Source organism: Phalacrocorax carbo, chromosome 1 (genome assembly GCF_963921805.1).
Source record: "Phalacrocorax carbo chromosome 1, bPhaCar2.1, whole genome shotgun sequence".
Classification (NCBI taxonomy): Eukaryota; Metazoa; Chordata; class Aves; order Suliformes; family Phalacrocoracidae; genus Phalacrocorax; species Phalacrocorax carbo.
In genome coordinates, this window is record NC_087513.1 from 101977419 (window position 1) to 101990577 (window position 13159).

Here is a 13159-nt window from a genome sequence, read left to right on the forward strand (position 1 = left end):
TCTAGGCTTGCCACCCAGTATCTCTGCAAGACCCCAGACAGCCTAGATACAAGCTTGTGCTGAACCTGGAGCAGGTAGCTCAGGCTAATGACAGCAGAGAGCTGTTACTGTTTTTTTTCCAACAACTGTGGTTGTTAATTTGCCTGATAATAGCAACAGATATTTGGGCAGGAAAAAAACCCAGAATAAAACACCAGTTCACAGTTTGAAGTTTTAATTCCCTTATTGTCCCCACTCGTGGCACCCAGCCTCTGTGCCCTCTTACTCTAGGTCCTAGCTGTATGCTCCAGTTTTGCTAGGTTTCTTCGGACCACCATGCACCCAGGTACATGCCATTCCTCTGCCTCATCCCAGTCCCTGATCTGTTGTCCTGGCCTGATGTGTGCCCCTGAGCTCTCCCTGTGGCACTCTACTGTCTCAGGGGCTCCTGGGCAAAAGGTTAGGTGGGGATCATCGGTGCTGGTGAGAGGGGACATGAGGGACCCTCCTATGGCACAAACTGTTCACTCACAGGTGACTTTGGAGCATTCTGCCCCAGCTTTGAAAGTGACTTAGCAATTGGTTTAGCTGGTTAATGGCTCTAATCTAGGCTCATCCACCTGGACCCAAGCATAGATCTCTGCCGTCCTGTCACTAGTGGTGTTCCCTGGGGGTCTGTGCTGTGTCCAGTCCTGTTCAACATATTTATCAATGTCCTGGATGATGGAATGGAGTGTACCCTCAGCAAGTTTGCTGATGTTACCAAGCTGGGAGGAGTGGCTGATACACCAGAAGGCTGTGCTGCCATTCAGCGAGACCTGGACAGGCTGGAGAGCTGGGCCAAGGGGAACCTGGTGAAATTCAACAAGAGCAAGTGCAAGGTCCTGCACCTGGGGAGGAACAACCCCATGCACTGGTACAGGCTGGGGGCTGAACTACTGGAAAGGGGCTCTGTTGAGAAGGACCTGGGAGTGCTGGTGGACAGCAAAGTGACCATGAGCCAGCCATGTGCCCTTGTGGCCAAGAAGGCCAACGGTATCCTGGGGTGCATTAAAAGGAGTGTGGCCAGCAGGTCGAGGAAGGTTATCTTCCCTCTTTACTCTGCCCTAGTGAGACCACATTTGGAGTGCTGTGTCCAGTTTTGGGCCCCCCAGTTTAAGAAGGACAAGGAACTCCTTGAGCAAGTCCAGCGGAGAGCTACCAAGATGATCAGGGGGCTGGAGCATCTCCCTTATGAGGAAAGGCTGAGAGACTTGGGTTTGTTCAGCCTGCAGAAGAGAAGACTGAGGGGGGATTTCATAAATACCTATAAATATCTAAAGGGTGGGTGTCAGGAGGATGGGACTGGACTCTTTTCAGTACTGCCCAATGACAGGCCAAGGGGCAATGGGCACAAGTTGGAACACAGGAAGGTCCACCTCAATATGAGAAAAAGCTTCTTTCCTGTGAGGGTGCCAGAGCAGTGTCACAGGCTGCCCAGGGAGGGCGTGGAGTCTCTCTCCCTGGAGACATTCAAACCCCTCCTGGACGCGTTCCTGTGCCCCCTGCTCTGGGTGTGCCTGCTCAAGCAGGGGGTGGGACAAGATGATCTCCAGAGGTCCCTTCCAAACCCTGCTATTCTGTGATTCTGTGTGATTCTGTGTAACCCTGCTGTGCAGGACAAGCAGCTGGCATGCTGCCCTGGCACCACACCTGAAACACACACAGCCCTGCCCGAACCTCTGGCACCTGCCATGTTCCTGCCTCGTCGAGCCCAGCATGGGCAGTGCTGTCAGTGCTGGCTGCCTGCTGGAAGCACTGGGAGCAGGCAGGGGGAAGGTGGAAGGCTGTCCCCGCTGAGCTGAGGGCTGGGAACAGGAGGACTGTCAGCTCCAGCCCTGGCCCTGCTGGCGGGGAGAAGGGTGTGTGTGCAGCTGCAGCATTGGGCAAGAGATGCTAATGGAAAACAGAAACAATTCAAACTGCATGGCGGTGGGGGAAACACTAACAACGTTATGAGCTTGGAGCTTGTAACAGTCCCGCTAGTGAAGTAACTACCAGTGAAATAACTTTTTTTTTTTTAATTTCATTTGGATACAGAAGCCTTCCAGCTTGTTATGCCAGGGCCAACATAATTCTTCAGTGTCCACAGGATCTTGGGCAAGCCAACATTTCTCCTGCTAAGCACTACCATAGAAAGAAGAGGGGCACATGGCATCCCCTTCCCATGCACTAGGCACTGGGAGCATTGCCTGTCTCCATGTTCCTTGGGCAGGCAGAGGGTGAGGGGGGTTCCTGACAGGGCAGCAGTGGCTCTTGTGGGTGTGCTGTCCCTCTTTCCCGGCAGAAGTCCACAGGGCAAGCATACTGCAAATGGCACCCTTGCAGAGAGAGGCTGGGAGGGCTGGAACAAGTCTTTTTTTCCTCTGGGAGGTGACAGAGCACATTCTGGATAATGATTTCATGCTGCTTGGGAGTGGTGCATAGTTTGGTTCCTCTGGTTGTGTTAATTGTGTGGTAAGGTGCCTAGAGCCTTCTATTGGCATCTTTATTTATTTGAATACAAATTAAGAAGGCATTAAATCAATTGTTCCTTTTTCTTTGCTCTCTTTTGTCTTATTGTTTCTATCATGTACACTTAGCTGTACCAGGCTTTTGCTTTTTCAGCCTGATCAGGTACACTAAGTGAGAGTCCCAGGCTGAATTTTCTGGAGTCCCAGGGAGGCTGCACTGAGGGAGCAAGCACACCTTACATCCCTGGCTTTCCCCCACTGCTACTCCACTTTTATTTCAGGGCAATTCCTAACCTTATTTGCTGTCCAAGGCTTCGGTCTGTGACCCCCTGCACGCCTAACCCTCCTGCAATGCCAAATTAAACAAGGAGAGACTAGAATACTGTTCTCTCACCTCTTCAACTACTCTGCCTTTCATCTGGATGGGCTAAATCTACGTGGTGACTTGGTTGGCCCCTCTGCTATTTTAACCTCTGGGTCCTATAGCTAGGAGCAGAACCCAGGATTCCTTGGTTTGATCATTCTCCTGCTATTTAGCAAACAGTTTGTAACCAAATGGCAAACTATAAGTTGAGGCCTTCTCTCCTTGCCAAACTCCATAAAAGATAATTACTCCTGGAGTTCAAGTGGTGGCATGTTTTGCGAGAGATCTGGAAGCCTAGTACGCAGCTTTCAGATAGACATTGTAATTGTGCCTATGATTCCCCCGCTCCTTTTTTGTTCCCAACGATTTATTAAATTTGCAGATTGAAAACTTGCTGGAAAACCAAGATGTCTTGTCAACAAATCTGTTCATCATTGTGTGCCAGATATCAAAATACCTGTATGCTGGTTTGGGGGCATTTGTTACGCGTATGGACTGGTGAAATCACAAGCGCGTGGTCCTGAGGGCTGAGCCCCCTGTGTCTGTTGTTACATGGCAGTAGCAGGATGAAGGCAGATTTGGTCCTTCCCAGAGGCTGTATGTCTTCACCATGCAGAGGTTAGAGCAAGGGATGCTCTTCATTAGGGAATGGGTTCCTTCTTTTTGGAGCCTATACATTTTCTTTTAAACTTTGACTCCCCTTTGTCTCTGGTGATATCTCCTGTGATGGATGCTGGCCTCTTTGCTTGCCCTAAATTCTGTTGTACTTACCTCATTAGTCTCCTAATGATGAGCTGACAAATGCTTTCGCTTGATTTACTGGCGGTGTTACAGGTGTGTGGAACACTTGTCAGTACCTTGCTACTACATGCCTAATTTTTCAAATGGCTGGGTGTGCTAGCTTCCTTTGCAAAACGTCCCTGCACATCTACCTGGTATTATTCCCCTACTGTAGGCTTCATCACATATCTGTACCCAAAGCTTCTGGAGCTATGCCCTAGGATTTCCTACCTGCCCCCAAAAAAAACAGGCCTTACGTGCAGGTGATGATGTAACTGGCCTTCTGATAAGAAGTGAATAGAGAAATGGCATGACGGAGCAGCCCTCCAGCTGGTTGTGGGTACTCTGGACCAAGGATGGTACCCACCCTGAGACAGGCAGCAGGGCAGTGGGCAGCCCTTGTGAGGAGCTCCCGGCTGCTGCAGCCCATGGCGCAGGTTTGCACCCTGCCTTTCACCTCTCACCTGTTTGTCTTTTTAAACCAGAAAAGGACGTTTTCACTGATCAAACCCCAGAAAACAGACCTTGCTACCACCCGCATAAGTGCGTCCCTGAGCTCAAACAGAGCTTTTGGAGTGAGGGAGCAGGGCAGGTGAGGGGGCTCCAGGCACCGCACAGCAATGGAGCAGGAGCTTCTTGGCAAGGGAGGAACATCAACATTTCGTGCACACAGTTCCTCACCAGTTGGGCAGAGCTCTTCTGCTCTTCTGGTTGTGTTGCTAGGAGAGGAGTGCTCTGCCCTCTTCATGGCTATGAATAGCTCGCTCTTGTTTATTCAGCTCAGCTCCGCCTGCTGGTTACAACCACAACCGGCACCATCTCATTGCATGACACCACCATAAAACAATGCAACTGCAAGACGAACAATCCCCCCTTTTGGCTGAGAAGACTTCAGGATACCTCTCCAGTGCACTGCTCCAGAGCCATCCTCCTCCTCTTGCCACACTTCACGGCGCATCCTCTGCCTCCAGCAGAAAGGTCAAAAACCAGCTGGACCTTGCACTGTCACCCCCAAAAAGCAACGCTGAGAGGCAGAACCTGCAAGTCAGGGCATGAGCTCAGAAAACTGGCTTGAAAATAAATGCATGATCATTTCAAGGGTCCTCTTCTGCTATTCCAGTGTCGGACGGAGCATTTCCTGAGCTATAAGAGTTACTTTTCCTTTAATAGTGAAGGCTGAGATTCTTGCATAAGCCCATGAATCCAAGAACAGGGACTTTAAGAAAAGTAACAGATGGCTTGAAAATTGGCCATAATGGGATTCCTGAGATTTTCTTAAGAATATTTTGTCTGAGGTCTGACCGGGAATGAAGCATCTATGGCAATGGAATTAGATGGGCTGTGTTGACAATGGGAAAAACTAATGGGGCTGAGCAAAGTGCTGCAAAAGCACAGCATTTTGAACACCTGCTCCAAGGGTCAGTGGGACAGGCAGCAGTCACAACCAGCCCACACATTATGAGACGGGATGCGTGCATACTGGCAACCACAGAGAGCCATGCAAGTTCAGAGTAGCAGAGCAGACACAAACCTCCCAGCTTTCAGAACAGCCCGGGCACTCGGCTGAAAAGAGCAAGTACTAGGCAAGGCACAGCAGCATGAATCAGAACATCTATGGATGGTTGCCGCACAGGTACAGATGAACGACCCCTTCTTTTTTCAGCATTTGTGAGCTTCCACATGTGTGTTTCTCCCTGGACATCTCATCTTTCTCCACCTGGGAATTTTGTTGGGATGAAATCTGAATAGTGCGTATGTTTATCCAGAGTTTCCACATGCCCATCAGGCCTTTCAGATAGCTGGGCTGCTGAACATCCGGAAATTCAGGATAGGTCGACTGCACACTGGGGAGGTGAACTGTATAGCACGCACACACTATGTCTAATGAACCCCAAAACTGTCAGACCTGCCTTGCATATGCTGTGCAGATGATCTGCATATGTACAGTATGACCAGCGTGCTTGAAAGATGTCTGGTCTACCCTGCATGCGCAGAACATATACATGGTGCAGCTGTAGGTATTCCTGCTTGGGAAATAGGATAAACATAAGGGGTTTTACACGTTCTTAATATATTTGTAGAAGAGGGAACAGCTGAACGCTTCAGTGCAGTAGGCAAGGAAACTTAGGCGTATTCATATGTATGGAAGCTAGGCTATCCTATTACATGCTACTAGTTTTACAGCAGCCACCTAAACAACATAACTGGGGTTGGGGTCCTATTATACAAGACACTGTACATGCACATAGTGAAAAGGTGCTATTCTCCCCCACTCCCTCTCAAAAACCCCACCATATAATCTAAATAAACATTAGTGCAAGAAAGCGGCAATGTAATTCCTACTTGACAGACAGGGAGGTGAATCCCAGAGATGGGCCAAATAAAAGGAAACTCTTAGTCTCCTCAAGCGGGACAAAGGTGAATTTTAGACATCTGAGCACAAATTAGGATCCTGCAAACCTTTGTTCAGCTGATGCCTGGTGCTGGGAACACCCAGACTTTGACAGTGGAGGCCCCATGGCTTCAGCAGCTCTGCTCTGCACCTATCTGGGAAAGCCTCCTGCTTGACAAGGCTAAGCACAACAGCAGCAGCAGGAGGAGCCAGCCACGAAACGCCTCTTTGCCTAAAAGAGCAAGCCTCCAGAATGGACTCTGCACAAGTCCCCAGAGAGGCTGATCCTTCTTTTTAAGGTGCAGTGTCCAAAGGGGTTAAAGCACCCATGGAGGATATGGAAGACCCAGCCTGTGCAGCCTCCTCTGCCCCAGGGCTTTCCTGTCTGCATCTCCCATGGACATGCTCCAGCTTCTGAGCTGCCAGCTGTCTCAGAGAGAGAGGGCATGCTCACCTCTTCTGCCACAGGCGCTATGATTTTCTTAAAAGAGTTGTGGCTTCCCTGGGCATACACACACACCCCAGAGAGAAAGGATCTGCAGGAATCACCAGCCTGGCTGTTCAGGATTTCAGCAGAGAGGAGGGGGAAGCTCACACTCCAGTCCACTCTCAAGTGACCGCTTCTGACTTCTACCTCACATCTCTTTAATGTAAATTTTATAAGCAGACGCTGGGCAAAGGGACCCATGTTTTCCTTCGTACATGGAGTGCCATGAGATCAATGAGATTAAACATGTGCTTACATGCTGTCCTGAATTGGGGCCATGAGGAGAGCAGTGGGAAAGTAAACAGAAGAGAAACGTTATGGAAATGAAGGAAGAGGGAAAATCCACCCTGCCAAGAGCAGCAGCTCTCATCAGTTGCAAGAAGATATGGCCTCACCCAGAGCTGATTAGGCATTAGGAAGTCGACGGACTGGAAAAGAAGACCAAGTCATCATCACCAAGGTTCAAAAATGTCCTGAAAGAGTGGGACCTGGAGTGGTGGAAAAAGGCTATCTACTGGGCACAGCTGTTCCCTGAGAAGGTAAGTTTAGCCCTGGGTTGTTTTTCCCCATTAACAGAATGTGGGTACTTGAAATAATCAGGCTTTGACCTGCAACAGTTCAGAGAGGTTTTTGTTCTCCCTTAAAAGGCTCAGAAATCTTGAACTGGACTTCAGGCTCAGGAGATATGCCAGAGCCTTGCTGCGGAGAGCATGCACTGTGCTGACCCTGTTGCCCTACATCCTGTTGTGGAGACCGCAGCAGATGAAGCTGGATGTGATGACTGCCCCGCATATTATCTGTCGTTGCTTTCAACAGGATGAGTGTGGCAGCCAACCTCTTCTGAGGACTTGTAGTGCCATGCTCCCGGTGCTTGCCAAGATGCGAGTCCTGTTGAGGGGTCTGTGCCTGCCCACGCTGCTTCCCGCAGCCTGCTCACGGTTGTTGACTGACACCTTTGCCCAAGGCTTTGACGAAAGTGCGCTTTACCAGCTCCCAAGTGCCTGACTGCAAATGTTTTGAGTTGTTTTTCCTCCTTGTCCAATTCTAGACTCTACGTTCTTCCACCTTTTTATCTTCTCCACATTGCCTTCAGTCCTTTCACCCGGACCTCTTGATGCTGCCCTGCTCTTCCTCCAGCTGGGAAATTTGTAAGATTGTCTCTGGTTTTCCAGCCTTCTTTGCTTTTCCTCTTCTCTTTCTCCCTAGTGATTCTTGGTTGCAGTCTTCCTTCCCTGCTTGACCTCTATTTCTCTTTCCTGGGAAGCACCTCATTTGCATCTGTCCCAGTATCCAAGCTACAAATTAGACCTGGTTAACATTTCTCACAGTGAAACCCTGACTCGTATAAAACTTTAGGGTTTGGGGGGACTGTAGGAGCTATTTTTGGGAAGTGGCTTTTCTGTTGAGCTCGAGTTCAAAAATGTGCATTCTCCCTTCTGAAAAGGGTTCAGAAGATGACCTTGGGTAGGTCACTTCATCTGCCTGCATCTGTTTTACCGCTTGAAAAATATGAGATAAAATGTTTGCCTGTGTTAGTAAAATGCCTTTGAAATAGTTGGACAAAAAAAGCTATCCAAGTGGTGACTATTACCATTATTATAATTATTTTTATTAAATGAAACCAGCCAATGCTTGTGCAACACTCTTCTGGGCTCCGCAGACCTTTTCCGCTGAGACTCACAGAAAAAAACTTTTGTTGTCCCTGGACAGGGATGTGTTTTTTGAGACTGAGTTTTGTGGTTTCGTTATGAAACGTATGACAGTCGGTCATGTGGTTTGCTTTCTGGGCCGACTGAACCCATACGTAAAGCAGCACAGAGTTTCATAATTCACGCTGGCTGTTTTGGTTTAGTTTTTGCTGGACGGAGGGCGTACAAACCTGAACGTCCAGGAAACCCTCTCAGCCCAAGTCACCGAAAAAGCTTTGCCCAAATATCTGCGAAGCTGGACCCAACATGGCCCTGCTGTTGGGTGAGACCCTTTTTGGGTGACTTGGGTTGTCAGAGCCGATCATGCCTGGAGACACCCAGACTTTCCCACTGGGGAACTAGGTTCCCTCATCCCTGCTGTTTACAGTGCTGGGGGCTGCAGAAATTTTTGGGAACCCATGAGGACTTGGGTTTTTTGACTCCTTGCCCTCCTCTCCTGCCTCCAGCCACTGTGAGGAGGGCCGGTGGCCGTGGGATGTGGCCAACCCTGAGGCCTCCCGAGTCTGGCTCTCCACCATTTGGCACACGAGGTTATTTGCACGACCTTGGGGGAAGCGGACAAATCCTCCGCCGGCTCCTCAGCCGATGGCGACCCTTGAGGAGCGGGAGCGCTGGAGGACGCGGTTAGCAGCTGCGCTTGCGAGGAAGGCCAGCGGCCGACCTGTTATTATTTACTTCGCAGGTTTCCCGTTGGCTTTTCCGCTGGAGCCCGGCATGCCGGCTGGGGGAGATAGGAAACCCACCGCCCCCCTCCCGGGGCCCTGCCGGCGAGGCCCGGGGCCGGCTCGGCGGGGGGGAAAGCGGTGCCTGCCATTTTGCCGTGGAGGCGGCGGGCGGCTCCCCCGTCCCCCTGCGCCCCGGCGGGTGCGGGAGAGGCGGCGGCCAGGCCCGGCCCGCCCGCCAGCGGAGTTGGAGTTCGCATGGAGGAGGCCGGAGGAGGAGGAGGGAGGAGGCGGCAGCAGGAGGAGGAGGAGGAGGAGGAGGAGGAGGGAGGGGGACGTCTTGTTTGTGGCTTGTCAGCAGCCACTGGAGACAAGCCTCCATGTGTGAAAGCCGCTTGGCATGAATGCCTGGGCCGTACCAAGCGCCGCGGCGCCCGCGGGGGGAGGCCGCCCCGCCGCCCCGCCGCCCCGCGCAGACAATAGGCCCCGCAAGGGTTCCCCCTAAGTTGCCTTGATGCTGCCCTAGCAGGGCGGCGAGCGCAGGCCGCGCCGCCGGCAGCCTCCCGCTCCCCGCCGCCCGCCCCCCGGCATGCCGCTCCGCGCCTTCGCCGCCTGAGGCAGGTAAGCGCCGGCCCCGCCGCCCGCCCCGCCTCGCCTCGCCTCGCCTCGCCTCGCCTCGCCTCGGCTCGGCTCGGCCCCGCCGTCCCCGGGCAGCCTGCGCCGCCGACGGGGGCGGGGGCGTGTGCGTGTGTGTGCGTGTGTGTGTGTGTGTGTGTGAGGGGGCGATGGCTGGCGCCGCCGCCCCCGGGGCCGCCTCCCCGCCGCCCGTTCCCCCGGCGCGGCGCTGAGGCAGCGGGGGGCAGCGTGTGCGCGGCGGCGCGGCGGCGGCGTGTCCGTGCGGGCCGGCGGCTGCCTCTGCCGCAGTGAGCCCCCGGCGCGACGCCCGGAGCCCCGGCCCGGCTCCGATCCGATCGGCCCGGCTCGACCCGGGGAGGGGGCGGAAAGTTCCGCGGCGGGCTGGGGCGGCCGTCCCAGCTGCGCCGTGCCTCAGTTTACCCCCGCAGGGAGGGAGCGCGGTGGCCGGGGTGATCCCGGGACCGGCGTGAGGGGGGCAGAGAGCCGGGACCGAGCGCGGGAGGGACAAAAAGCGCCTTCCACCTGTTGGCTTCTATCCCGGCCGGGTTTTTTGGGGAGGGGGGCGGCCTTCCCCCCCCCCCCCGCTGCCCTGCGCCGGGGGGGGGGAGCCCCGTGGGGGCGGCGGGCGGCCCGGGGGAGGGTGGAAAGCCGGGGTCTTTTGTCACTCCTCCATCCCTCCCTCTGCCTCCGGAGCCGGGCAGACCCGGCAAGTCTTGCCGCGGGGATGGGAGATGTGTTTTTTTCCCCCTCCTGGACGTTGGGGAGATGGAATGAGATGTGTTTGCAATTGCCGTTTATCAGCAAGTAAATATCTAGCTCGGCGGGAGAGCAGCAACGTGAAGCTTGCTTGCTTGCTTGCTGGAGGTTTTGCGGCTGTTAACCTACTGTCGGTGAGGTGATAATGTGCAAGAGCAAAAAAAAAAAAACAAACCAAAAAGGCAGAGGGGAGAGAAACCCCAACCCTCCCACCCGGCCTCATTACAGCATCGACACTGTATTTGATTAAAATTTGGAAGGTGATATTTTTTTTTTCCTTTTGGCATGAGATGCAGAAAGCCTCCTGGTACACTAGGTGCATCCTCACAAGGTCTTTTAAGTTTGTCATCTGCCATCATTCAGGTTTCATTGATTCTAGTTGTTTTGTTAAAAAATAACCTACAAGAATCTGGGCTGCACAAATGTTCGCCATTCTAATGTCCTGACACAACCTAAGCGAGGCAGGAGCCGAAAGAGGGGGAGAGAGTAAGGATATGTGCTTTCCCAGTCGAGGCTGGGAGGAGAGCATCATGTGTTGAAGAATATGAGCAGGAATGGGAGATGGGGGAGGGAGTCTAAATTGTCCTGAGACCCTATTCAATCCAGCAAGGAAGATGGAGGATCTTGCTGCTGCAAAAAAAATGTACGGCAGAAATCTCAGCCGGCTTCTCTCTGACTTGTTACCTCCCTTCAAAAAATAAATAAATAAGCAGAAAAAGAACCAAAGCAAAATCCCATGATTTGCTGTAACGTTTTCCATGATACCTTTATCCCGCATGCTTTACAGTCGGAGTCCAGTGATGGAGGTATGTGAGAAGCAGAGAGAAAGACTCGGAGGTTTTTTGTCGCAGGAGGGAGAGAAGTATCAGCTCATGTTTGAAAGGAGACTTGTCAGGCTGTGAGGAAGGGAGAAAAAATGCCTGTTCCAGGCAGCTGGACCTGGGGAAGAGGAGGAGGAGGAGGCTCTGGCACCTACAGTTCCGATGCTGGGTGGAAAAACTGCGGAGAGAGGACGTAGACAGATGGGGGAGTGGGGAGGAAGGATGTCTAAGGAAGACCTTGTACTGGCTCCTCAGAAGGCTTTAAAAAGTGGGGGAACTTTGAACTGAGGCAGGGCACGAGCAAGGATGGAGTGTAGTGAGCAGGACTTTTCGGCATCGGAGAAAACGGAGGTTGAGTTTTCTGGCTTGGCAGAGTTTGGGGCGGTTGGTAGGAGCAAGGGATCTTCGTAGCCAGCTCAAGGGGTGATAGCAGCTCAGGCAAGGGTTGCAGCTGAGGGGATGGGATGGTGAGGGCCCACGGTTTGCCTTTTCAGAGGTAGTTTCTCTAGTAGGGGGAACTTCTGTTAAAACGCCTTTGTAAATTTCTGTTAATTATGTTGGAATCTGGCAACAGCAAGGACAAAACATCCATCCCTGGTGAAAATATGTGCGGGGATGAAATAAAGCTTTATCATGAATGCTCCTGCGCACCCAGCCCCTCCACATGCATGGAAACGGCAAGTTTGTGCAAACACACCTGCTTGTGTAGCACATTCTTCCTCCTGAGGGGCCATGTGCACACGTTGTAAGCGTGGTTCCTGCACAGACATGGCCCAATTCCCATGTTTTCCTCAGTTTACATAATAGCTTATTCTATCAGCCTGGTAGCGGTAGTATTTGACAGCCAACTTTGCAATAGCACAAATTACAACGTGAGGCGCAGGGCAGCTGAGACTTAAACCCAGTAAGTGCCATGTTTTAGCTTTTCCATTCACGGTAGCGTTCCTGTGATGGAGCAGGCACGTACCGCAGACACTGCACGCACAAATGACGACACTGTAAAACTGTTATGCACATACACATGCAGAGGACTGGTCTTGGTTCAAACATACTTAGAGTTGCTCTCTTTGGGAAGAAGATGAAGCAGTGCCTGCTCATCGCCGTCAGAGCTTGCACACTGCTCCTGCACACGCAGATCACATGCATGCCTGCTCCACCTTCCCTCTCTGGGATCACCTGTTTGAATTCCAGCTGGGCTGGCAGCATGGGGAAGCTTTGCAACCCCCTGGGCGGGGATTTGATGCCCTTTCTGTTCCAGCTTGGCACTGGATGGGCTTGAGCCACAAAAGCCTAACAACAGGGAACACTAATGAGCCCCTGCTTGGCATGCTGAGAAGAAAGGCCAAGGGCTGAACGGGCATAAAAACAGTGGCTTGGAGCCCCCTGGCCAGAGCTGGAGCCTCAGCACGAAGGCTGGGGAGGGAGCGGAGCCTCCAGAGTAGGGAACAAGACAGCAGCGCTGCAGCAAAGGCGCGAGAGGAGACCATGTTGGGGGGAGGAGGGAAGGCTGCTGTTTCCACATCATCTGAAAACTCAACCTGCTGTCAGGACAGAAGGAAGGCTTGTGCATATTTTATGTCACTTTTCTCCTTCTAGGACAAGCTGCTGATCTGATCAGCTATGCACTTTAAAATCCTCGACGTGCCGATCAGCAAGTATGACTTGAGGCCAATAACCAGACTTGGCCTCCTGCCTCCGCTCCTTTGTGGACAGTCGGTTGCATCCCATGCCGCCCTTCCCCAGAGAGCGCCTGCACAATTAAACCCTGCATGCTGCTCCTCAGCTATGGCATGGGATGTGACTAGCTGCAAGGAAATGGGGACAGAAAATGGCAAAGTGTCAGGGCTGGGGTGCGGGGGAGGCAGACAGGGGAGCTGGCCATTTCTTACACTGTTTGCTGATGTCTAGAAGGGGGCTAAACTGGTAAATCGTTTTTCCTTTGAACTGGTTGTGGGTTTCTCCAGTCAGTGGCTCTTGCCTCCAAGGTCTTCAGCGGTGGCTCAGGAGTTGGTGGGGCTGGTAGCAGACAAAACACATTTTACTCCTCCAGCCTGGATTTTGTGGTGTTGGGGGCTGTCAGA

At 52.5% G+C, this 13159-nt stretch overlaps 1 protein-coding gene across 1 annotated transcript in view; it reads left to right on the plus strand.

Annotated features, from left to right (window-relative positions):
• Positions 1-9398: 9398 nt before the first annotated feature.
• Positions 9399-13159, plus strand: part of BCL9 (BCL9 transcription coactivator) — a 60147-nt gene continuing 56386 nt past the window's right edge. The window contains exon 1 of the mRNA XM_064469362.1: positions 9399-9486. The gene's annotated coding sequence lies outside the window, so the exon portion shown is untranslated. The remainder of the gene's footprint in view (positions 9487-13159) is intronic.